Source organism: Nematolebias whitei, chromosome 22 (genome assembly GCF_014905685.2).
Source record: "Nematolebias whitei isolate Nwh7 chromosome 22, NemWhi1, whole genome shotgun sequence".
NCBI classification, from domain to species: Eukaryota; Metazoa; Chordata; class Actinopteri; order Cyprinodontiformes; family Rivulidae; genus Nematolebias; species Nematolebias whitei.
Window position 1 is genome coordinate 19,219,788 of NC_056519.1, and position 27,856 is coordinate 19,247,643.

A 27,856-nucleotide genomic window follows, 5' to 3' on the forward strand; every position below is an offset into this window, starting at 1 on the left:
CATCCATCCATCCATCCATCCTTCCATCCATCCATCCATCCATCCATCCATCCATCCATCCATCCATCCATCCATCCATCCATCCATCCATCCATCCATCCATCCATCCATCCACAAACATGACATGTGCTTCATCATTATTATTCCTGCTGAATAAATTGGGCCCATTTGAGGAGCAAATCATATTTAAAGTGATGATGCACCGCAATCCCACTGTAATTCTTTTGACAGATGATGAATTGTTCTCTTGAGTGTTTTCCCATTTCTCCAGGAGCATCCAGGGTGTTTTTAAAGCGCCACTTGAGCTTGATTTACTGTGAGACGAAGGCTTTTTATACCCAGCAGAGGTGCACGGCTCTTTCACTTTTATTTTTGTCATTAAGAGTCGCTTTTTTCTGTCCCCTGGAGGAATCCTCGATTTGTTTTTTAAAAAAAAAAGGAACAAAGTGGTTTTATAATGTTAGGTGTTGTTTACTGGAGGAACTGTTGCGTTAGCAAAAAAAAAAAAAAAAAAACTGGAAGTTTTCCGATCTCTGATGTACGTAGATGCAACATTTTGCATGCTTAGAGCAGTTCTGAACTATAAAATACTTATTATTATTAATAAATATCAACTAATACAGATGGTAGTAGCTAGTAGTTTATCAGGAAGTTTCTATTCAGTTCGTGGAAAATAATTGTCTTTTTTTGTCAAAAACGTGTGCATTCATTGTTGTCACAGTTGCCACTTCATTTGTTTGATCTGTTTTATGCTCAGTGGAACCACTTCTCTAAAAATAATAATTAGCTGTTTTTACTTCCTCCCACATGTTCTGAGAAGTAACCGATGGATGCTGTGTCCCGTCTTCTCCGTATTAACTTATCTCAGACTGAAGACGGGGTTTAAAAACACTTTGTTTTGCTCTGATAATCAAATTCATGTTGGCACCTCTTGGGTCCACTAATGAAGGGGTCCTCAAACTTTTTGGGTTCAGGGTAGAGTTGCATTTGGGCCCAAAAAAATCTGACCCGGCCCCAGACTGTAGCCATCATTTCCGAACCCCACCCGACCTGACAAATTAATCGTAATTACAGGTCCGAAACCCCCCCCCCCCCCCCAACATTTTTAATTAAACTTTGACTGCTTATTAATGGTCGGCGGATGTGCGTGGCTGAATAAAAAAGGGTCAGAAGATCGGAGCTGAGGGGGGTGTTTGTCTTTTCATGGCTGTCAAAGCACATTAAATCCCTGCTTCTGCCTGCATTCTGCATTATTCGGACATGGACCCTGCTCTGACATGTCTGCTTTAGGATCTCACCTGTTTGGGTCGTCGGCCGTGCGCGTCCGCTGAGTGCAGCAGCTGAAAGTCCATTTGGGCGATGGATCGCTTCCTGGCAGTACCGGTAGTCCCATGTGAAGCTTAATTAAACTATTTTACCTCTTTCAAGGCCGGTCAGCTTGCGGTGAAATGGCTGCATGTGGCTGGTGGTTGTATGGCAAGCCATGTTGCCCTATAATTGGATCGTCAGCCGCGCGCACCCGCTGATGTAATCAAATGCCCAACACTGACCCGGCCCGCCCATCCAGCATGTGTCTCTTTAATGCAATGGAAATATTTAATATTTAAGATCTGTTCTGTAATAGTGTTAATACCAATTTGTATACTTTGAAACATGGGGTATTTTTCATACAAGACACACTTCATTAACAACATTTTTAATTTCAACTTCCAAAAATGACAGTTTTGAGAAAACTAACAGCATCAAAAACCACTTTAAAACTTTACCTATTCATGTAATGAACATAATAAATGTGTTGCCACTTCTCCAAATTATTACAGAAAACTCTTTACATAAAATCCAATAATTCTCATTCTGGTCATCTGGACAGTTTCTTTTTTTATAGAGATGTTTCGCCTTCTATCCGGAGGGCTTCATCAGCCTGAGGAGTTCCAGTAAACTGTTTCCCCACCAAGCAGTAAGTGGACCAGCCAGTTTGCTGGCGCTAGGATGGTTTCTGGGGGTCGTCCTGTCCCCCGTCGACTCCTCCCAGGCAGGCAGCCACAGCCACAGTGGTTCAAGGCAGCAAAGTTCATGCTCAATCATCCAGGTACCAAATCCAATAATTCTTGGTCATCTGGATAGTTTCTTTTTTTTATAGAGAAGCCCTCCGGATAGAGGGCGAAACATCTCTATAAAAAAGAAACTGTCCAGATGACCTGACTGAGAATTATTGGATTTGGTACCTGGATGATTGAGCATGAACTTCGTTGTCTTTACATAAAACTGAACCGAATCATAGCTGTAGTCATACCAAGTGCTTAACTTGTAAACTGATTGATGCCAGAATGCAAATGGTGGGCAGGTCAGCAGGGTGGGTGGGTGGGGGTGGGGGGTTGGTCTGGGGGTCCTCCCCCAGAAAATTTTGAATAAAGTAGATGTGATTCCCTGCATTTTGGTGTATTTTAACTGGCTGTTAAACATCCACGTGCTTGTAAATTATTTTTTTTTTTTTGCGGATCCCCAAGCACCGGCTCACGGACCCCCGGGGGTCCGGGGACCCCAGTTTGAGAACCACTGCACTAATGAACGTATTTGATCATAGTTGTTAACAAGGCTCCTTTACACTTAAAACCGCAAGAAACTCACTTTAGAACAGGTAAAAAAGATTTTTAAGTGATATTATTTAGTTATGCTTGTATTCTTGTAAGTTTAAATTTATAACAATCAATATATATGTTTAATTTCATATGACATTTAAGGTAATGTGAAAGGAAATTGGTGGAAAAAGAGTTTTTTTATGTATGATGTGATTTTTTTATTTATTTTTTGTCCTGCGCTCTACTTCCAGTCATTTCACTCAGTGTTCGGTCAGTGCTTCAGTGGATCCCCTGTCGGATTAATTGCATTTGGACAGAACGTTTGGCTCGTGTCACAGCAGAGACAGTTTGTTACTTCCACCACAGTGGTATTTCACCGAAAGAAGGACGTGAAAATAACAAGTCAGATGGTTAGAAAGTTTTTCCCGTTAACGGATATTCAATATACCAATCCTTTACCGTGCTTTAATGTTTTAAATTCATTAGAACACAAATCTTCGTCTTGTTGCCGCTGTAAGATGCTATAAGTTGAGATGTTTTGACGTTTGATCGTGTTTCTTTCTTGTTTTTTTTTTTTTCATTTTCATTTTGAATCTGTTAACGTTCCCTCTTTGGAGGATCAGCCGTGTGGAGGAAACTGTTCAGGAGAAACGGTTTGCGAGGAGGTGCTTTGAAGTGAATTACCATATGTGGCCATACGAAAGAGCTCAAAAAAAAAAAAAGGACGGTGCTGGAGCATCAAAGGCTGTGCGTGTGCGTGAGGTTGTGTTATTGTGCGCTTATGGCAGCATGAGGCATGTGGAACGTACCTGCCAGAAATTTGTCACACTTTGTCTGTGTGTGTGTTCCCAGAATGCCCCGTGTGCGTCCTTTCTTTTATCTATTCTTGGACGTCTCAGCCCTGCTGACTGCATGGAAGACCTTCCTCAGACAGAAGAGCGTGCGTCTTTTAGCACGTCAGCGTGTTTGTAAGGCATTCCTTCAATTACCCGGTCAGCTTGACGCTCCTGTGACAGTCAGTTGTCACTTTTGGTTATCGAAGCTCCTAAAACGCGAGAAACGTCTTTAGATCCCACAGGACGTGCCTCCTGTTGTGTTCACAGCTGCAAAACAAAACTCAAGACAAAGAAATTCTCCTGTTTGTTCCGTTTTCGTGTCCAGAAATCTCATTTTCAGACAATATTTTCACCCTTACTGGAATATGAGTCACAGCTGACGAATGGCTGTGTTGAAATTAATATACGAAACATTCACTGAAGCTAAGAGCTGCGTTTAAGGTGAGATTAGTCATGAGATATGATGATATGTTACTGATGTCATAGAATAGGAATATGTTTTTTACCCTCTCCGTGGGGATGTTTGAATTGTTGCATCAGTCAATATAAAAGAAGGAACATCTATACAATACAAAATAGGCACATTCGATGTAAAACTCCTACACAGGAGTGTGCAAAAGTTAAAAAATGTAAGTATAAAATATAAATACAAGAGTGCAAAATAGCAGTGTAGCTAAATGCAGTGAAGCAGTGGTTGTTTTCTACATAACTAATTAAAACAGTCCTTAAACTGATGTAAAGGTTGAGCTGCATCAAGTCAGGTTCTGCTGTTTGAGTCGTGTTGTTTTGTAGTTGCACATATAGAGGAAGTAGAACTCGGTTTGAACTGATCTCTTCATTTTATTACGATTAACACACATAAATTGGGGATTACCACGTTGACTTGAGTTACTTTTGCAAGACACATCTGTTGCTTGATTTTTTTTTATTTTGTCAGACCTCGTCAAAAGATTATACACGTTGAACCTGCATCGAGTCAGTAAAGAGATCACTTTGATTTGGCTGTTTAGCGTCGTTAATGAACTCATATGTCTGAGTGGACACCAGACCAAAGTGTTACATTTCATCTCTGACTACATGCACATGTTGATCTTCCCTATTCTACTAAAAGTTACTGTTTGTGACAAGCGAACGTGACTAATGACTTTAAAAGACATCATTATTTTACAAGCCTTATTCTGTGGCGATGATGCACAAAGGTTTCAGTCGAGACTAAAGCACAAGGAGTCGAGGCTAAAATGTCGTAATTAGGGATGCACGATATTGGATTTTTGGCCGATATCCAATATGCTGATATGTTAATACTTATTTGGCCGATAACCTATACCGATATTTTTTCCCTAGACCTACTTACAGAGACTACATAGCTTTCTCTTCTACTATATGATTCTGCATGGTCTTTGTCAATATGGCCTGCTACCAAATGCAGATGCCAAAAAGGGGTCTGAAAATGATGTAACACTTCAACTTGGATTATGTTTAATGTCAAATTTATTCATGACATCTACTCTAACACAATGACAATGGCATATATTGACCGATACCATACCAATAATATCGTGCGTCTCTAGTATAATGTATGACAATAAAGTGATATTTTGTATTAGTTATGTCGTTACGCACAATATATGGGTCGAAACGATAAAACATGATCAACGTGCAATGTTTAGTGGTGGTCCAATACTTATACCATCCTCAAATACTTTTACTTGTACACATAAAACCTTGACGATTCATACCGATGCCACTTTTATTCTTGGTGACGTCATTTCCTCTTCTACTTTGCTTATTACCTGAGTACAAAAAAATAACAAATCTCTTTAGTTTAGAGGTATTTTAAGATAAACACGGGTGATGTTTGGATAGAAGAATGTTTGCTGTGTTAGTAAAAGAAATGTGTTTCTAAAGTCACTGGGTAATGTTTAAGTACTAACTCATTAGCTACTCTGTATTGGCACTCAGTATTGCCAAGTACCCAAACTGAAGTACTTGTACTCGGTCTGTAAAAACGTTAGTATTGGGACACCCATTTCCTATATTAACTCTGGAGCTAACATGAATGCTAAAAGGCTAAAACTGAGACACGCCCCCCACAAACCTCTGCCATCCTCCAGCCATGGGGCAACACCGGACCGCTCTCCTTTTGATAAATGTGAGATGGTGTACCAAGCATTGTGTACTACTCCAGCTGGAACAAAGATTCACTTTACAAAGGCTCCAATACTCTGCAACCCAAAAAAGGACAAGCAGCAGATAATGGCTGGATGTGTAAAGCGACAATAAGTGTCTTTAAATCTTTATTATATATATGTAACGGACCATTCTAATAAATATGAGAACGTGTTTCGATCCTGGTGCTTGTCGTGAACAGCTTGTGATAGAAAGCGGAGCTCTTTGCAGCACAAGCTCTCTCATAACAAGCACACCAGCTCCTCTGTCCGACTCTCTCCTCTTCATCCATTCCATCTCTTGGCTTCTCTTCTCTGTCAGTGCCCTCTAGTTCAAATTAAAATAGCTCATCATCAGCCATTGTGCAAAAGTAACTGGAGCAACGTGTTTGTCATTTACCCAGAATGCACTGCATTGTGAATAACACGGTGACGTCTGTTGACATTAATTTTTAAAAGTGCATAAAATCAAATTTTTAAGGATCTGTTTAAAGAAAGACCTTGTGTGATCTGTTAGCATCAAATTATGTGTTGGGGATGACTCTCATCTCTAATTTTGGCTCCATATCTGTAAAGCTGACTGAGTTGGAGCAATTTTTTACATTAGCTAAAGTTGATTAGCTGTGGCGACCATGTTTAGTTGGGCTGAGACTTTGACCTAGACAGATGTTGCATTGTTACTGTAAGTCAGATCTGGAGGTTGTCTTATTATTTTTTTTTTTTAACACAGAAGACAGCCACTTTAGAACAGGTTGTCATCGCTGCTAGTTCTTAACATTTTGCTGAGTTTATAGTGTTAGAAAAGAGCAATATTAGTATAAATACTGACATGTATAATCACCATTACACTGCAAATTAGCTTCAAATCAAACCAGAGTGTTTAGCTGCAGAAAATGACCGAGCCTTTTCATTATAACACAGATAATTAATTCAGGTTTAATTAGGGAGTTAAAAAAAATGAACTGTTCTTTTTCCAAACTTGTGATTAGAGAGACAGGTCTAGTCCTGTGAACGAACCCCTACACTCTGCACATGCTGGCAAACATAGCAATACAATTGTTTACCCAAAAGGGAAACCACAAAGAATCGGAGGCTTTGTTTCCTCACCCGGCGTCTTACGGGGTCAGATCTAACTTCCTGGGAAACGTTGCAGAAACAAACTGCCACACGTCAGGGATTTTGTAACGTTATCCGTCCCCTGTTTACAGCCCACCTCGCACACAAGAGATCATAATTAATGTGAGTCCACGGTCCTGCGTGTTGCGGTGTGCCGCGTCTTCCAAAAGGCCGTGCGTCAGGGTGCAGCGTGGGGACAGGGAGAGAGACGACAAAGACATGAAACAACAAGAGCAGAGGAGAGAGCAGAAAGAGATTTGAATGTATCTGGTGCTGTTGCTGCTGTGCACAACCTGCAGGGGTAAACAGTGATCAAAGGCCTTTCATCATCTGATGCTACCAGAATCTAAAACTCTATTCAGCTTTCAATTAGGGCAGCGCACTGAGAGGAGAATAGAGATGTTAAATAAAAAATAAATTAAAAAAAAAACGATGGGGAGAGGAGTAAAAAAGCCTGTTTGATACAAAGTCAAAGGAGAATCATTACTCAAGAAACTCGAGAGAGGTGGAAAGAGGTGATGGTGACACATTATAAGGCAATTACTTTATTACCCTGCAGAGCATTAAAAGTTAACCTGCTCTAAAAATAAAACCAGACTCGTAACTTGGACAAAACTGCGTGAGGACAAAGGGTTTTATATTTAGAACAATCAGAGGCTCAGCCGGTGATTTCTGATGCAGAACTTTACTCCTAAATTTAAATCAAACCGCACAGCAGCCCGACTCGTACATAAGAAAAGTGGTGTTTGATTTGTGGTGTAGCTTGTGGCAAAACCGATCCCAGTCTTATCGCGCAGCTATGAAAGGCATTCATGAATTTTTTAACTTCATAATCTCAGCCTGTTTTGTTTTGAACATTATAGACATCTCAGCTGCCTGAAGGAAAAGAGAGATTTCAGATGTAGAAACGTGTAATGTGTCTTTCTGCTTACAGTAATTGTGTAACAGCAGTGCACCACAGAGCTGTGCATTTCCTTTGGGAAATTAAATCTGAAAGGGCAAAAAAAAAAAAAAAAGTACACACAGTATTGCACAGCATGCAACACGTCTGCTAGTTCAAAACCGAGATAGGTAAGATATAAAAGATTTATAAACATCATTAGATCATTTAGATTTATGTTGAAATTTAACACCAGTGAATCTACACTGTTTTTAAAGTAGTGACAAAAAAAAAAGAAATATAGAGATGGTAATATGGACATAGGGGCAGCATGGTGGTGCAGTGGTTCAAGATTTGACCTAAGTGAGAAGGAAGCAGTACCTTTCTTGGTGGACTTTGCATGTTCTCTCCGTGCGTGCGTGGGTTTTTTCCGGGCACTCCGGTTTCCTTCCATAGACCAAAAACATGCATGTTGATTGGTAACTCTAAATTGCCCTTAGGTTTAAGTGAGAGTGTGAACGGTTGTTGGTCTTTTTTGTCCCTATGTGTCTTTAACTCTAAAGTCACATTATTAAATCTACTTCTGCTGTTCTGCTCTTTGTAAAGTATTGCTGATATCCTGACCAGCTGATGTGAGCTGGGTTATTAGCCTCTTTATAGTGAGCCTTCAGTTTGCTGTTATTTCACTTCTTGTAGCTTGTTGCAAACGTTTAATTCAAAACAGTGTTACATTAAAAAGAGAGACGGGTTTCATCCCCGGGCGCTTACATAGCTGCCCACTGCTCCACCTGGCTGTATCCCAGGTGCGATGGGTTAAATGCAGAGAACCAATTTTGCCATTGTATGGGAACATACAATGATGACAACACATAGCACTTCATTATTATTATTATTATTATTATTATTATTCCTCTGGTAGATGGCTTATGATGGCCGATTGCATTATCAACTACCAGACAAAACGTTCAACCAACCCATGATGTCATCATACATCACTGAATGATGGCTCAGAGCGACCGGTCCTGTACAAAAGGGGGTGAAAAAATAAATATACCCTGTCTCAACTTCCTACCCTCACCCATGGTCACGAGCTCTGGGTAGTGACTGAAAGAATGAGATCATGGATACAGGCGGTTGAAATGAGTTTCCTCTGCAGAGTAGCTGGACTCTCCTTTAGAGATAGGGTGAGAAGTTCATTTATCCAGGAGAGACTCAGAGTAGAACAACTGTTGCTCCTCTACATCGAGAGGAGCCAGTTGAGGTGGTTCGGGCATCTGGTAAGGATGCCCTCTGGGCGCTTCACTAGGGAGGTGCTTCGGGCATGTCCGACTGGGAGGAGACCCCGGGGAAGACCCAGAACACGCTGGAAAGATGCTCGGTTGACCTGGGAACACCTTGGGGTACCCCCAGAAGAGCTGGAAGAGGTGGCTGTGGAAAGAGATGTCTGGGTCTCCCTGCTCAAGTTGCTGCTCCCATGACCAAACTTTGGAACAAGCGGAAGATAATGGATGGATGTCTCAACTTGTTTTTAGATATTCAAACCAGAGGAATAGTTTGAAGGGAACATGTTGGTTTGACTCCAAGACTTAATGGCACTTTAAACCTTAAACAAGTCTATTTGTGGAACAAGACAAAGTTTGGTTTGTTGTAAGTCCATCCATTATTTTTAACCTCTTCTTCCTTTTTCGGGTCACGTGGGTCACCAGTGTCCATACAGCAGTCACTGTGCGAGAGGTGAGGGACACCCTGGACAGGTTTCCAGTCCATCACGGGGACACATAGAGATAAACGAGACAAACAACCATTCACTCTCTCACTCACATCTAGAGCCAATTTAGAGTTACCAATCAGCCTAACGTATGTTTTTGGTTTCCGGAGTACTCGGAGGAAACCCACACATTCACAGAGAGAACATGCAAACTCCACCCAGAAAGCCCCCCCCCCCCCCCCCCCGTCCAGGATTTGATCTAGCGACCTTCTCGCTGAGAGGCAACTGCTCTACCAACTGAGCCACAAGTCAGTTTTTAAAATAAATAGGGAAATTGTTAGAGAAAATTTCAAATCACATTTGTTATACTTTTTGTCGGGACAGTAACAAAGTCAAGAGTTTTTGTTTTCCCATCTGAGTGTTTCCATTTTCAGCCTCACACTGCCGTGGTTTTAGGGATGACCAGTGTCTGTTTGTTTTCCAGGCAGCCTGTCTCTCTACTCTGGACTCTATAGTTGCAGAGACAAACACGAGACACTTTGTTATGTCAAAACAGGATATTTGTGCATTCTACTTTGTAGTTGTCCAACTTTTGTGCGCAATGACTATATTAAGTGTTTATGTGACACCGCAACAGATTGAATCGTCCTAAATCATCATTTGTAAATGATAAAAGTGGCTTTTAAGATTTGCATATTTAGGTTGCTTTATTGGTTTATTTCAAACGGTTGATAGATGGACTCAGCAGCAGGACCTCATCATTTATACACACAGCTCTGACCTCCTTCTCTATTGTCCCTCATGGCTAAAACAGATGTCAGATGAATTCGATAAAGAATGAGAGCGCTCACCTGAACACACCTGTACCTGCTCTTTAATGTCGTTCAGAGCCGGAGTACAGGCTGGTTTGAGGTCGCAGACTGTGTTATGCTCAGTGAAACGCTCGCCTCGCAGCTTGGACGGCTTAAAGACACTCATGAATGTTTAAACAGATGATCACAGCGCCAATTGTTGATGGGAAAACGAGGCGTACTGACACAGTTTCTCATCTCCTCTCATCCTCAACATGGTTCAACAGCATATTCACGTTTTATTTGTGGTGTTACAAAGAGGAGAAACGGTTAAATTATTATTTTTTTGTAATAAGTAGCTGCAGTTTTTTGGGAAACCCACCATTTTACACTCGTATTGTTTTTTTTCCATGGCAGGTAATCTGCTCTGTCGGAAATGTCACAGAAAGAGTCACAAAAGTAGCGTAAGAGATGATGGACGGAACTACAATAACATGACAAGTTGTGAAACTGAAGCGGACCGTGTTTCCCCTGGTTTCACAGTTTCTGCTTGATTACACGTAAAATGTTCTTTTCCTTTCAGAACAATGTGTTACAGGCGGCTCTCCAACACAATCACTTAGGTCACGAATAGTTATATGTAAACATACATTTTCACTGCACAGCTGTTGGGGAACATGACCTCAGTTGTTCCTGTTTTATTTTTTTTATTTTGTAAAGAAAATCCCATTTTATTTCTGGTATCAGTCGCTGAACTGTTTGAGGGTCTTCCTGACCATAAACCTGATGCAGATGTTTTTACTCTGTTATTCATCTACTTGGTCACAGTCGTGATGCTTCAGCTCTGTTCCAGTGTGAGAACGTTAAAGTGAGATCTGGGAACACCACGTATGAATAACTGTTAGAGAAAAAAACGATTATAATTCATTTTGCGAGATTCCTTTTCTTTATTCACCGTTTGGAAGTTTGGCATTTATTATCAATCAACCTTTATTTATACAGGTAAATCCCATTGAGCCTCGAGGACTCATTTACAAGAGAGACCTGATTTCAACAAAGAAAGATGACAACAATGGACAACAGCAACAACAATAAGCAGTTATAAAAACTCATACTACAGTTTTTTTTTTTTTTTTTTTTTTAACAAATAGGATGGCTAAAAGGAAAAAGGTAACAAAACCAAAAAAACTACTAGATTCCGAGACAAATAAGACAAATAATAATAATAATAATAATAATATTAATAATGAGAACAAATACAGAGAGCACTTTGGTTTAGGTCAGGGGTGTCCAAACATTTTCATATGTGGGCCACAAAAATGTAAATTTAACTCTCAACTAGAACAGTATTTTGGAGAAAGTTTTAAATTGTTGTAGATCCCAAACATTAAAAGTCTCATAAACACTACGCTTATATATATATTTTTTTAAAAGGATTTGATTTGTTGGGGCTATGTTTGTTGTTTTCATGTGTTTGCAAAGTTCATTTTAGTCTGTTCTCAGCAACAAAAGCGTAATATGATTAAGTGTCTTTTTTAAAAGGGCGTCGGTTAACCTTCTGGACCATGGACGGCCCAAAAGGCTGATCGAAGTTCAGAAAAACTGTCCATCTGTCAGTCGCTACAACAGATTCATAGAAGGTTTGATAAAGTTGATCAACTCGTACGCAGACGATCCCTCGTTATGTTCACTAAAAATGTCTAATTTCCCTCTTGATTATTTTATCAACTACAATATTTAGCCAAGTTTTATGACTCATTATCCAAAAGTCTCCTTTCTGGTAGAAACCAGTAAAGGTTCGTGGTGCTTTGTACTATGAAGTGAATATAAAACGATCATAGCCAAAGGTTTGTATTTTGTTTAATATTGTTCATTTTGAAAAGATTGTTTTTCATCCGTTTTGCTGTTAAACCTAAACGTTATATAAAAAAGAATTACCAATGAATTTGCAGAGTCTGCAATGACTTTTTAAGCCTGTCGGCCAAAATGATGCCATTCTTAAACTGCAGTTGTGGGTTGTGCAAAATCACTCCCAGGGCCATAAATGGCCCTCGGGCCGCACTTTGGACAACCGTGCTTTAGGTGATGATTACCATGGCAACGGCTTCAAAGCGTTTGGGTCAGATGGATCATTCTTCAATGATTACATTATACAGAAGTCAGTTTATGATGAAGACTATTGGCATTTTGTTTGAGACAAGTTGTACTGAATAAATCCTCTTCGTCCCTCAACTGGACGTCCATGTAAACGAATCGCTGCGTCTCCACTCAAATCATAATTCAGGAAGTGAAAAACAGTATTTAGCAGGCGATACTCTTGGTTTTCTGTTTTTGTTTTTGGAATTTTCAGAACAACGACCCAGCTGTTTCTCAAAACTCAAGTTATCAGATTTTTGTTTCTTATCCCATAATATTCACTTATATAAGCACAACCAATTGTTTAAGTGTGAACACAACGTTAAATTGAGTGTGTGCTCAGGATGGTTGCTTGCAGTCTTGGATAACGTGCATGTGTTAGTGTGTGTAAGCATCTTAATCATGATGGTGTGAAGTGTTACTCTGCTACAATGACTCACACCACTCCTCTCTTGTTTTTTTTTTTTTTTCTGATCACATTTACTATATCCAGACAGGGGCATTAGTCCAACCCCCCTCCACTCTCTGAACAACCCTGTTCCAGTTGGCTGATGGTGTGTTTGTGTTCTGTTATGCTTATCTTTCATTTTCTGCTAAGGAGAAAAAAGACAGATGATGTCTTTTTTTGGAACTGAGCACTTTCTGACGTGTTTCCCTCTCCTCTCCTGGCCTTTTCAGGAGCGTTTGAGGAGCGATTCTGTTTGCGTTGGGGGCATTTCACCCATAATACGGTGTGCTGAGGCATTAAGAGGGATTGGCTAAGAGGAGCCGCTCCTTATTAGTCGTCTTGGCTGGACGTAAGAGGCTTTTTCTGCTTAGAAATGGGGTTAAAAAAAGCAAACAAAAGCCAAAACATAAAAAAACAAAAAGAGAACTGACTCTTTCTGCTGTCAGAGAACAACAAGGAACCTGTTTAGAAAAAAAAATCTCGTTTTGAATTGTCAATTACTTCCTTTACCGAACAGACGCTTGTTGTATTGTGACATGAGTTTCCTACGTTTTTAACGAAGAACAGTCAAAACAATTTCAGGATTGCTGCCTTTCAAGATGAAAACATAAAATAAAAATAAAAACTAGACGGTTTTAGCTGCAGAATGTGATCTGATCAAACTGAATCAGGCTAAAAATAGTAAAGTAAATGAACAACGGGTCTGACTTCATCAGACTTCAGCTACAGTTGTGATTTTATACTCTAAAGTCGGATCTAAATTAAAATGAAACGAGACAAAACAGATCTCCTGGTCATTGTTCCCTGACACTTTCTTCACTGTGGGCGTCTGTTTACCACCCTCAGACGTAAAAGAAAGGAACCACAGACCCAGAATTGGCTGTAAATTTGATCACATAGTACAATGCCTGTGTTTCTATTTCAGAAATACTGTAACATGCAGTTCACCCTCTGGTAATTGAGTTTTATTTCTGTTGAAACGGACACAAATGCTGATAAATTGGTTTTTCACTAAATTTGAATGTAAATAAAACGTTTGTTTTGGATTAATTATTTATGTTGACCATTTAAACCGACAGAGCAGAACTGGACTCATTTATTCACCAACCATGTGTAAATGTGTGTGGACGGACAGCTGGCGCTGCCATTGATTGCACGGCTAATTGAGCGCCTCAGTGACTGGACTGACCCACTAGCTGTGTGCGATTTTGTTCACTGATTGTCGGCCAAGCCTGCACAACTTTGAAGTCGTCTTTATCAGTAAAAGTTTGATAAACCGAGCTCGTCTGCAGGCTGACATTCTGGTTCATGGGCCTGATTAGTGTCTTAATGAAGGCCCTGCTGGATGACTTCATGTGGATTAAACTGCAGCATTCATGCCTTTTCATTTCCTTTTGTAGACCGAACTGTTTGGAGGGAGGAAAGAGGAATACACAAAGCAAAGCATTTGCAGGGTTTCAGTTAATATTGCTTCATATTTCGTTAAACTTGTGGTTCACGTTTTCAGACTTTGCTCGTTTGCTTTAGTCTGTTTTTTTTTAAAAACATTTTCAACACTGTAATAATCACACAAAAATAAAGCTGGAGAAGGAAAGAGAGCTCACAATCATGAAAGTTAACAAAGCTCAGCTATTTGAACATTTCACAACTTTACAGTTAATAAAAAGAACGGAGGGGAAAAGAAAGCCTGGCCATGTTTTCTTGGTATGCATTTCCGCTCTGAAAGTCGCGCCTATCTCTCTCCCAACAAGCTCATCTGTCTCGATAATGAACCTGTGGAGCTGACTGCTGAGGTGACACCAACTCCATCACTACTCTTCTCATTCTCTGCTCTCACTATTGTTCTTTTGGCTAGCCTCATAACAACTAGCATGCAGTTTAGCGCTGCAGGATACTAAAGTCTAGTACTTTTAAAAATAACAGATGTTTTGCATGATGCACAACCCTAAAATCAAAAAAAAAAGTTGGGAGTTTTAGTAAAAACAGAAAGCAGTGATTTGCAAGTCTCATAAACCCAAATTTTTTTCACAAGGGATCATAATAAACATCTGACAATTGTATGAATTTTCTGTCAATGTCTGTTTAGAGATTTTGAGAACCAACAAAATGACCGTGCTATGAATAAGAAACAGCTGGAGGAACATTTCACAGCTACCGTATTTTTTGGTCTATAAGTTGCAGTTTTTTGTATAATTTGCATGCCCTGCAACTTATACACTGAGGCAACTTATTAGTTTTTTTCCCATATTTATAAACCAATTTTTGGCTGAGATGACCGTTTTCATTCATTCTGACTAGATGGTGCTTGAGCAGTATGACATGTCGTTGTGTCATGTAATAGGTAAAAGTGGCTATTAATGACACAATCTTCTTGCCATAGCCTGCCACCTTCATCAGCTCTGGGATCATGCTTGGTTCAACCGTCAAATCAGCTGCAGTTCACTGAAATGCAGCTGATTTGACCACTGAAGTGCATTTATTAAGTAAAAGTTAAGCTGCGAAACACCTTTGCTATAATGTTGAACAAACAAATAATTGTTTTAGGTGATAATCTTGTTAAGTTTCAAAAAAATGCGCAGCGTTCGTCCTTCCTCCACAGCGAGTCGTCCCTCTGCGCTCTCCCACTTCCGCGAATCGGCTTTTGAAATGCAGCTGATTTGACCGTCAAAGTGTATTTCTTAAGGAAAAGTTAGACTGACACACACCTTTACTACAATTTCGAACAAACAAATAATTGTTTTTAAGCGTTAATCTTGTTAAATTTTTGTTAAAGTCCTCCCATGCACGCTCCCGCAGCCGCCATTTGGCAGCCAATTGATTTTTGGTGCAACACCGGCCCACATTTCCGGTTTGTCAGCGGTGACGCATAATAGATGCAACTTATATGGCGGTGCGACATGTACGGTGGAAAATACGGTAATTAGGTTAATTGGCAACAGGTCAGTACAAGGACTGGGTGTGAAAAGTGAATGTTTTAGAGAGGCTAAATCTGTCACAAGTAAAGATGGACAAAGTTTCACTAGTTGTGAAAACTGTCTAAAGTAGTGGAAGATTTTCAGACAAATGATTTGGAATAATTTAAATACCCCATCATGTATAGTTCATTATATCATTTAAAGATTTCAAGAATCTGTAGAAATCGTTGCGCTCAAGCCACGAGGCGGAAAGTCAGTACTGGATGTTTGTGATCTTCCAGCCCTCAGGGGCCACGACATTAAAAACAGGTCTGGTTCTGTTCTGGAGACTGCATGAGCTCAGAATTCATTGTCTGTAAACACAGTTCAATGTGTCCTTGAGTGCTATGTAAACGTACCATGCAAAGAAGAAGACATATATGATCACCATCCAGAACCTCTGCTGTCCTCTTTGCCTCAGTCCATTTTGGTCCAAAGTGGTGAAATGTTCTCTGGTCAGAAAAATCAAATCAATAGATGTCACATCCTCTCTTCTAAAGAGTAAGGATACAATCCAGCCTGTTATCAGTACACAGTTCAAAAACCTGCCTCTCACATGGTATGGGGGTGCAATGGTGCTCCTAGCGTTAGCAATTTACACATGTGGAAAGCCTCCATCAAGGTAGAAAAAAAATCTATGCAGGTTTTAGCACAGCTTATTCTCTCATGTAGTGTTTTTCAGGGAAGGCCTTGCATATTTCAGCAAGACGGTACTAAACCGCAATCAGCCTCCGTTAGAACGTGACTTTGTAACAGAGGAGTCCAATCCAGCAAAAAGACTGAACTAGAGGAGCTAGAATCTCACGTTAGACCAAAACAAGAGAACATTTACCTTCAAAACTTACTCTTTAAAAAAAAAAAAAAAAAAAAAACTAACATTTTACACGTCTCAGCTTTCTTCATAGTCTGGATTGTAAACTGCTGCTGGATTTTGTGTCTGGTTGTGAGCTTATCATTTGGTGTATTTTAACTGAACACGTTGAATAGACTTATGTAGGAAAATATATTTGCAGTGCCAGAACGACTACAACTAAAGCACGTATTTCCAGGTAGCGAGAGAGAAAAGGCCCTCCACCCTTTCAGCCTTCACATGCTCATATTATTTTTTTAAAGGCTGTCTCGTCCAGTTTCACTATTATGACCTCTGATCCTTGAAACGCTTTTACTCTGAGATTTTCTGCCAGATGGGTTCTGCAGTTTACAGACTGGGGGGAAAAAAGCACCCCTTTTGTTCCCTTAGATTTATCGTCTGCTGTAATCATCTTTTAAAGGTATTTCAGGGGTTCTGATGGATGAGAGCAGTCGGCGGCTCCGTTTGCCAAATGATTGTGCTGACTAATTTAGCGAAGCTCACAGCCAGCTGCTTCATCCCAGCAGGGCTGATAGTCACCAAGTGTTTTCCTGCTCTCCGTGATGCCGAAAGCTTCTTCTTTTTAAAAAAATTTCCTTTTGCTTTAGGTTTCACGTGTTTGAAACAAGGTTTTGTCATTCTCAACTGCCTTTTTAAAGTTTTTTTTTTTTTATTTAGACGCACAATATTCTGTCCAGTGTCTGCAAACAAGTGTGTGCAGTATGGATTAAAAGCCTCTAGTATGTGTGTGTGTGTGTGTGTGTGTGTGTGCAGGTAGGATTACCCAGCTCTGATCATCTCTCAGCACTCCAAAAGATGAGTCTCCACTCAAAGCTCTTTCTCACAAATGAGCACAAACGCACACGTTGTATTAATGTGACAGTGCTGGAATATTAATGCATTTCTATTAACCAGACTCCTTTTCTCTTCCTGTGAAACGCTTTTGTCGCCTTTTTAAAACGATGCGCTCGCACTCCAACACACACACACTCGTGACAAAGCAAACCTCAGCTGCAGAGACACGCTATAATTAGTGAGACCGCATCGTTATCTCACTCTTGGTTTCTTTGTGTGTGTTTTTAATCGCTTAGGTTAGAGAATCATCAGTACAGTAGTCCCTCGTTTATTGCGGGTGTTATATACGTACTGTACTGTATATGTAGCTACTAAACTTTACTTACCAGGTTCTACAAAACAGGAGCGGCTTTTGGTCCGGTCCAACTCGGTTCCGTTTCTGTAGACCTGCCCTGCAGATACGAAGCCCACAATCAATGTTCTAAACTCTTAAACCTACTAATTTTAACAACATACATATATGTAGCTACTAAATTTTATTTACCAGGCTCTGCAGAATGGGACTGGCTTGGTTCAAGTCCAACCTGAGAGATGAAAAAAGTCCCGGTGGACTCCGGATGGAGCGCCAGACCTACTGTGGCGCATCTCCATTTGGAAGTAAGTCCTTGTTGGCTAGCTAGGATTTCTCGGATTCACCGCTGAGTATGGGGGTCTGGTTCTGGTCCGATTCAGTGCAGCCGAAGCACATTTTGGGGTTGGCAGACCTTAGGTTGGCCGGTGCGGGACCAGATGAGTCCAAGTCTGGATGACAAAAGTCCCAATGGGCTCCGGATGGAGCGCCGGACCTTAGTCGACGTGTCCTTGTGGGCCGGCTCCCAGCTCTAAAAATTCACAGATGGGTCTGGAAGTCTGGTTCTGCTCCAGTTCTGTGGGTTCTGTGCAGCTCTCTGCATCCGCTGGGCGCCAAAGTCACTGTAATAAGCGCCAAACTTTTTTTGATCAAATCAAAACTTTCCCTCTAGTATTTCAGCAGAAGGAGATGGAGCTTCTGGGTGGGACCCTGTTGACTTTTGGGAAATGTAGTCCTTATGAGTGGGAATACAGTGTAGGCTTATTGAGGAAAAAACTACAAAATGGCAGCGCTGTCCGAAGTATTTAAATTTGTTTGTTAACTATTTACTGTACAGTATCCAGTAGGGATGTGTGATATGGCATAAAATTCATATCACAATATGTATTGTGAAGGGTGGCGGTAATGATATATATCACAATATGTTTTTGGTATAAAACTTGCAATAGGAATGATAAAAAGCATAGGGTGTCCTTTTGCCATAATTTATTTTGAAAAATGCTATACCACAAAATAATCTCAATTAAGAAAATTCCACTACTAGGTCCAGAGAGTTTTTAAATAATTAACAAATCAAGTATTAGGCTTCTTTCTTATAGTGCAAAACAGTGCAAAAGATATAAAATGTAGTTTTATCAATATGTTTTAAACAAAAGAATATGTTGTTAACTCAACAGTTTCTAGTCTTCTCACTTAATAAATGAACAGCAACAGAGCAGCATTTTACACTGAAACACTTCACCCTCCAACCCTCTAGTCTCCTTCCGCTTTAAGGAGAGCTGACACAAAATGGAGACCAGTTTCCTCTGTGGCTTTGACCAGAGGGTCTCGTAATAAAATCACACAACACAGTGTTCTTTTCACAGATCAATGAGCAGGTTTAACCCTTTTTTCCTCCCTCAAATGGACACTCTAAAGCTGACCAATGAACTGTTGACGAAAAAACAAACAAAACTTTTGATGGAACACAGCGTTTTGCGCATGCATCCGAATACCAGTACGGCAAGCCGGCCGTAGTTAGCTTGTAGCTTCGCTACTTTGCAAGAAAGGACTTTAACATAACTTACGCACAGTTTTCAACAAAACAAAAGTAACGATTAAATCTGACAACTCTGATGTTACATCAGACACAGCGTTACTGCGGTTAGCTGGTAGAATTCAGATCTCTATCATAGGCTGAATGTCTATTGTTTCTACCGTGTACCGTATATATCGCGCATTCCTAGACTGTCCAAATCATGTGAGTAATATTAAAGTTGACAATTTTGTGTCCTGTACAATTTTTTATAAAATAAAAATGTCAATGTGCTTGGACAAACTGCGATATAGCGAGTCCGTGAAAGTCAAACCGCAAAGTAGCGAGGGACTACAGAATCATTTACAGACGTCTCACTTTACTGGGGGGGCTTCCTTCGTTGTAACTCTGTTTCTCTTGTCCTTTTCTACTTTTGTGGTAAATCTTCACCTCTTTCCCCTTCTTGCCTCTTTTTAATCGGTTTGGCCCGCCTCTGTCTTCTCTTCTGTTATCTTTTTCTTTCTTCGTCTCCTCCCCTCATATTCTTCGGCGTCGTCTTTGTGTGCCTATTCTGAGCCGTAAAGGTCAGATACAGATGCACAGCGTGAATCTAGTGCCACCCCCACATTACATGCTCGCTTTCACATGCACACAAGCGCACTGGCAGACTCTGTAATTATGTAGGTGTCAGAGGAGGATGTGAGAAGGAAGGAGAGGGTATATCACTGCTGTGATCTGCTTCTGGTTCGTGACTTGTTTTAATTGACTGTAAGCTGTACATCATCACTACACAAACCTGTGTCCATGACTGTGTGTGTGTTACAAAACCAAGGCCTGATCAGCACATTGTGAGGCTGACTCACACCTAAAATATCACCACGTGTAAGGAGTTATGTCAGCAGAAGGCCTTGGTAAATTTTAGCATGTAGTTATTTCAGTTTGCTTGAATAATCTTTGCTTTAGTGGTTTTTTTCAGCTGAGTAAAAACAGCTCAGCTGAATGCTTTTAATGTCTTGTGTGATGATGAGTTTCCTTTCTGAAAAAGGAGCCATGCAAATTAACCTGCTGCTAGCTGAGTTATTGTAATGATGAACACTAAGTGATGTTTCCAGATGCTGAAAACTTACCAAATGATGGTACTCCTATTATTCTATGTATTTATTTTTACGCTGGTATAGATCCTCAGTCTTCCAGGACATGGTAAATCCTAAAAATGTTTAAGAACTTCTATTCTAAAGACTTCTATTTTGTTGTTGAAGAAGTTTTGCTTGCAGATCAAGAAGTTTTTTTTTAAGCTTCTCCATCTGTATTGAAACAGATACAGAAAAAAAATTGAATGTTTATAATTTTGATGAAACTTGGTGTTAAGCATTATCATGAGAGGCTGTGCATATTGTCGGCATTTTGTTCTTATTGGTGTTATGGCCCCTTATACATAATTCTTGTTGGCTCACTGTATAGCATGCATTACAATTTTTACGAAGTGTTTTATCTTTTCTTGAAATTAAATCAAGACTTCAATGGGATTATAACAACGACACAGACGTCTGATTTAGTTATGACATGGTAAAAATTCTTGAATAATTACAGTTGCTTAAACGTAAGTAGGTTTAAGGCAAACATTTTTATCCCTTCAAGTTCATATTGTTCTGCCTTGTTGTGCTCTGTTTAGCTTAAAACAAGCTCTTAAAATATAAGAACAATGTCAGAATACATATTTTTAGTAGTGTTTTTAGTTTGGATGTTTTTAGTGTTTTATTATACCAGCAGCTCTTTATCCAGTACATTTAATTTAATAAAATATGTTAATTTTTTTAGATAAAGTTTTATTTCTCAAAGCTAACTTCTTTCAATTCCAGTATAAGCATTTATATTTTTTATATTTAATTGCTTTAATTTAATGTCACAAAACTATACACTGTACTCATTTCACCTAACTTTAATTCAAGGGTTCCCAACCGTGGTCCTTGAGGAACACCATCCTGCGTATTTTAACCGTTTCTCTGCTCAGACACACCTGATTTTAATTAAAGGGTGATTAACAGGCTTCTGCAGAACGTGAGGAAGTAATTAAATCACTGAATCAGGTGTGTTGGAGCAGGAAAAGAACTAAAACATGCAGGATGGTGTTCCTCAAGGACCAGGGTTAGGAACCCTTGCATTATATTATCACATTAGTTTGTTCTTTTCAAAGGAGATCATGTAAATGAGCTTCAACATTTTAAAAGTTTGTTCAATAGTTGTGAGGAAATGCGACTTCAGGAAAAGTTTAGTAAAGCATCTTATACAACAGTTTTGTTGTGACACAAACACAGAAACAATCATTCCTGATTGTTCGAAGCTCTATCCCCTCTGTCCATGAATCAGTGCTGAACACTAGAAATATTTAAATTTGACATGCCTTTGCCTTGGTTTGCATCTGGTAGGATCAATTTGCATCTGTCTGTGTTGTCTTTTTGCATACGTCAAACTCTGCAATGAATGAATTGTTTCACGTGTGCAATCATGCCGTCATGCAGCAGTCTGCAGTCAGAGTCCACTGGAAGGCTTAAAACAGCTGGATAAGTTTACGATGTTTTAAATGTATTTGTTACTGAATAACGTTGTTATTGGTGTGTTATTTCTGTCTCTGCTGTCTTCCATGGTGCTGACATTAATAAACTCGCCTCTCTGGAAGATGCTCGTTTCATCCAGCTAAATGTGCTCTGGAGTTAAAGTCAGAAGATGAACCAGATCAGTTTCAGACCTTCGCAGCTCAGGCTTCGTGTCATTTGAACCACCTGTCTTTTACAAAGACTCATATTAGGAGTTTCTGTGGAGGCATTGATCATCTTCTAGCGTTTATTTTCTTTGTCACCACTGATTGGGAAATCCAAAACAAAGATTTGCTTTGTCTTCCATATTTTTAAACCAGTAAGTGGGAGGTCACTTTTTGTTTCCGTGCGTGTGTGTTTGCTAGCAGGATGCTGAGTTGACACTCAGTCTCTATGACTGTTAGCTGACAGTTCAGACAATCAGCAGCGTTCTCACTCTCTTCTGTCTGCTTATAGCAACAGAGTGGGTTTTCTGAGTGGGAGGTTTGGGAAAGATACACTGTTGACTGTTGAGCAAAAATCTGAGTTGCTGCTATAGTGGAGCTGCAGGACTCGAATCTAAAATATTAATGTAAATATTAAAAAGCAAAGAAATAATAAAATAAAAGCTGAGATAGCAACAAATGTCACTTTCTGTTCTTTTATTTGCTTTGTTGGACACTTAAGCGGTTTTTGCTTTTATTTAAACGAATAAATCCTAATTCCATCTAAATTTGAATCAAAGCTGCAAATAAGAAATAAAGATAAAAAATAATAAACAGTGCTGCACAAAGTGTTAAAGAATGAAGATCAGGATGAGGATGTGGAGAAAGAGGAGGACGAAGGAAAGAGTGTAAAAGGAGAAATGATGATGAGGAGGAGGGAAGCCAAGGCCTCTATAGACTGAGCCAAGTCCGCCTCCAGATACTCCTCTCCTTCTCTTTCTCTTTTACAGAATATGGTTCCCCCCATCTCTTTCTTCACATCCTTTTGTATCATCTCTTTTCGCTCTTTAGTCCTCAGTCACTCTCTCCTGCCTTCCTCTTCTCTCCTCCTCCTCCTCTTTAGTCACTCACCCAGAGGATGTAATTAAGCCATTACAGGAGTTCACAAAAGGACAAGCGCAACTTTTGACTGATCCAGTGAAATTTGTTCATATTCTGCCTCAAATGTTTTGGAAACTGTACGTTTTTTTCATAAAATGGATTGGTGGCTCAGTTGGTGCTCAGTGAGAAGGTCGCCAGATCAAATCCCAGCCTAGCAAATTAGTCTTTCTCAAAAACTATTTGTGTGTGTGTGTAAAACTTTAATCTATAGATGTTCTTGGAGGCGTGAGAGAAGTGGAGCGTGCTCTATTCATTCAAGTAGAGGTGTTGGTCAGGTTACCTCATGTTGTGTCGTGCTCTTCAGCTGAGGCTGAAAGAAGTTTTAGTGGTTCAAGAAGGCTTGAAACATGGCTTCACTCTTCCATGAAACAGCGACGTTTGAACAATATAGCTGTCTGTCACTTACACCAAGATAGACTTGATCAGATGGACATGAGGGAGATTTGCTTGTTTTTTGTGTCTGTAAATGACAGAAGGCGACACATTTTTGGAAGTTTTGTCTAATCTGAGCAGGAAGAACTTGTTTTGTCTCGTCTTTGCCCTAAGACTTGAAAAGTGCAGCTGATGGTAGAGAATACCTCGAAGGAGAAACATCATGTTAGGGAGAAAGAACCCAAGTAACACAAGTACCAAGTAAGATCTGAAGCTCTCCACCTTGACCTCTCTAAGTGGCTTCAAACATCTGCTAAGTTTGTGGGAAAAACCAACGCATGACATGTTTTTGTTTTTAGTTTTCTACATCGCCTTACAACCTAGCTGTTTTTTGTTTCATTTTTTTAATACCATTTTATTTTCACTTGTTATTCTCCATTTGTATGCATCCTTTATGATTGTCTATTGTTGTCTGTTGTCATCAGTCTTTGTTAATCTCTTGTAAATGAGTCCCTGAGGCTCAATGGGATTAACCTGTATAAATAAAGGTTGAATGAATGAATGAAAAACACAAATTTTCTGGGAAGTTAAATTGGTAAAATCAGTGATGGGGAAGGAATAGTGTAAAGGAAAGCAATGGGAAGAGATTGTTATTCCAAGTGGACTGTGGAGGAAAGGGAAATAAAAGTGGTAGAAATTGTGGCGGCACCAAGAAATAACGTGTACATTATTTTGTTTTAATAATTACATGCAAGTCAACAAAACTGACAAAAATGTGTGTGTTTTTTTTTTTTTTTTTTTGGTGTCCCTATTGCGTGGCACAGTGTAATTTTGTGTTATGAAGGCTGCATGATGCCAGGTCATTTCCTGTTATGAGTAGGCCTACCACTAAATCAGAAAACAGTAAAAAGCCCCCCTAAATTAGAGTTGTGATTTATGGCCCGAGCCCGACCTGAAATTTGGGACGTTTCGGCCCAAAATGATGTGCTTGATGGGCGGGTCGGGTTCGGGCTTCTGTGGTGCGGTTCTACGAATCATACAGCACAAAGAAAACTGAGAATGCACAATATAAAATTGTGTTAATCTACTTGTAGAGGAGGCAGTAAGTTTATATGTTGAGGATGAGGAAAGAGTGCAGCAGTTAATCAGACTGTGGAAAGAGGGAGTAGTACTGGCGCATTGCGCAACTAATTGCACATGTGGCCCCGCCCACCCTGCTTTGCTTGGGTGTACGTTAACTCGCTCCATCATCAGCAACAAAGTAACCCAGGTTAATTTTGCACAACTTTCTTTTAGGTCTACATTAAAATAGCCTTGTTCTATACTTTTCCAAATAATTTTGCTCTAAAAATATTTTTGTTCATCTGTATAACAGCCTATCTTTAGAGTTGATTTTCAAGGCTAGTCGTTTTGTATGTTAATGTAAGATATCCATTTTGGTGACTTGTTAATAAACAAGAAGTCTTATCTTCCTTTCTTTGAAATATGTTTTTAATTAAACTATCATGTCAAACTGATTTGCTTAAAAAGCAGTAAAAGCTTAATTAAAATAACATGTCGGGTTTGCTTTGGGTTCGGGCCTCTAATTAGAGTTAATTAGTCAGGTCGGATCGGGCTCGGACACAATGCCTATGGGCTCGGGGCTGGTTTGATTTGTTTTGGCCTGAATGCAACTCTACCCTAAATTCACTGTTGGTGGTGATCAAAATGTCACCTAGGGTAAAGTTAATATTCTTATTTTTAAACATGCAGTTCTGTGTCACCATTGCTTAGCACAATGACATGTTGTGTTACAAATAAAACTAAATAAAAAAAATAAATAAATAAAAGTGAAGTGCACCCCTAAAGTCATGGTTTGTGATAAATTGTGTCACATTAATTTAATTATCTTAACCATAGAGTTAGTTTAAAAATGGGGTGATGCCTATATGGATTTGTTGAACGAGGAATATGTCTCTAAAACAGTTATTGAATATGTAGGTAAATGTAGATGTTTAAAAACCCCTTAAAATACACCAAAATGCAGGAAATGGCACCTACTTTATTCAAAATTTTCTGCCGATGGACACCCAGACCCCCCCACCAGTGTGTCCCCCCCCACACTACAAATGCTTTTGACGCCCCTGCCTCCAACCCAATAAGGCCAGTTTTCATCTAATCGTGTTTCCAACAACAAAAGTTCTGCTGAAAAGTATAAGGGCATGATAAAGAATTAGAAAAAAATGTTAAATAAATCAATAAAAGTAGAACAGCTGAAAAACTGCAGTAGCTTCTTCATGAAATTTAAATCTAGTTGTATTCTGATTGACAGGAGTTGATAGTGCAGGTATTAAAGAGGAAATAAACAATTTAAAAACTGCTATAAATCCTTTTTGTAGAGTAGTGTTGAGAGTAAGGTCACACATGCTGAGCAGACGTAAAGGTGACATCCTTTATTATTAAGTTAGTGGGAGTAAGAAACAATGCTTATAAAGAGAGAGGAAGGTCAGAGGGAACGAGTCAGGCTTCCTGTACGAACGGATACACACACACAGACAAACGCGTAAAAAAAATAAAAGTTACTTACGTTTATATTTCACTGCTTGTCACGACTCCAGTTTTATTGTGCGACTTGTGTTAAATAAATATAACTCAAATATATTTAAATGTGTTTTCTCTCGGCTTGATGTCGTCTCAAGTCGAGCCAGTGGTGTGTGAGCATGAGCTAAAACTGAAGGGATATTTCACGTTTTCAACAGACTGACAAAGATAATAAATTAAACTGATACAACTAGCACACCCTTTCAGCTCCTTTAACTTAGGAACATGTCCCTTGTCCTTTTTTGCGACACATTTGTTTAATTTTTCATTAGTTGTAAGTTTTTTACGTGCGCTTGTTGTTTGATTGTGTTGTCTTGGTTGATGATTTCTTTGTTGGTCTGGATTTTTTTCAACTTGCTTGTTGATTTGTGAGTTCGCAGTACAGTTGTTGGACAAAAACTACAGGCTTTAAAATGTTATTCCTATTTTTAACACTGTCCTAGACTACATTGTTCTGTTTTTCTTTGTAGTCTATTTGTGTGTTCTTGTCTGGGCAGTGAAATTCTTGCTTAAAGCTCCCATGCCTTTTACAGACTGCTCTGTTTTAACTATAAAATGTCCCAAAGCCAAAAGTGATCTCTTTATGTCGCTCGTTTGTCTCATTCTTTCTATTCTTTCTATTCTCCATTTTACTTCCTGTTGCTGTTTCACCATCGGCTCTGCTGTAAAATGGTCTTCTTTGCATGAATTCTTAAAACAATTCTGCCACGCAGAACACCTCCTTTTCTCTGCATATTTCTGCCCGTTTATTACCGGCCGCCACATTGCAGGAACAGTGTGTCGTCCAGAAGTGCCTGCATGGTAACTTTGCCTGTGTGAAGGCAGTGATCTAATAAGAGTTGATGGTGTACCCAACTGCAGCTGCTCTCATACACCCACACACTGACGGGGATGAACAGAGAAGAGAAAGTAGACTGTAATTAATGATATTCTCTTTAGCAGAGAGAGAGAAACAAAATGCTCCGTCAGAATCAAACGAATGCTTCTGCAGAGTTAACTTTAAATTAACGTTTCTCTTGATTGTTTTGCATGTAAATGCAACTGTAACCAGAGGAATTGCATTTTCTGCAAAAATGCAGTGTGACTGCTTATTGCAGAAGAACTTGATGAAAAACAGTTGAAATGTAGCTGAAATGGAAGAACAAGCCTAAGTTAGCAGAGGAAAGCAGAAAGAACACATATTTGCTAAAATTTGTTCAGAAGTTAGCAAAAAAATAGGCAAGTAGCAAAATAAAGCTGAAAATAGCAACAAAAAATAGCTGAAAAGTAGCTCAAAGGCAGAACGAAGCTTAAACTAGCAGAAAGAGTTGAAATGAGCTCCAAAAATGTGGAATTAGCTGATAAGACTAAAATTTGCATTAGCTGAAATAGCAGAAATAGTTGAAACTGGTATAATTAAGCTGAAAGGAGCATAACAAGATGAAATTAGCAGAAAGAAGTTAATTAGTCTGAAAGTAGCAGAAATTACCATGAAAAACTATTTGAAAACAGATAATAGCTAAAAAAATGCTAAAAAGGTAGCGGAAAAGGTAGCACAAGCTTAAATTAGCAGAAGAAAGCAGAAAGAACACGTTTGCTCAGTTAGGATAAAAGAAACAGAAATGAGCACAAAAAGTGGAAATGATTTGAAAAAAAGCTGAAATTAGCACAAATAAAAAAACAAACAGCTGAAATGTCTTTAAAAAAAGAGACTTAAATTACCAGAAGGAAGTGGAGAGTACATTTTAGCTGACTTTGGCTGGAAAAAGTTTGAATGAGTGCAAAAAATGTGCAATTAGCTAATAATGCTAAAATTAGCATAAAACAGCTAAATAGTAGCTGAATTAGCAGAAATAGATGAAACTTGCAGAAATAAAACTGAAAGTAGTATAACAAGCTGAAATGAACAGAATGAAATTGGAAGCACAGAAATGCTAAAGTTAGCAAAATTTAAAAGGGTCCCAAAACAGCTGAAATTAGCTGAAAACAAGTTTAAATTTGCACAAGGAAGCTGAAAGAAGCTGAACCAGAATAAAATGTGAAAGAAGTGGTAAAAGACTATAAACAGCTCTAAAGATGTGAAGAATGTAAAATGAGCTGAATTCATTTTCGGGGGGGGG

At 39.3% G+C, this 27,856-nt stretch overlaps 1 protein-coding gene across 1 annotated transcript in view; it reads left to right on the forward strand.

The window, feature by feature from the left end:
- The window catches only part of dgki (diacylglycerol kinase, iota), an 89,528-nt gene that overhangs the window by 751 nt on the left and 60,921 nt on the right, over positions 1-27,856 (forward strand). The gene's annotated exons all lie outside the window — the stretch shown is intronic.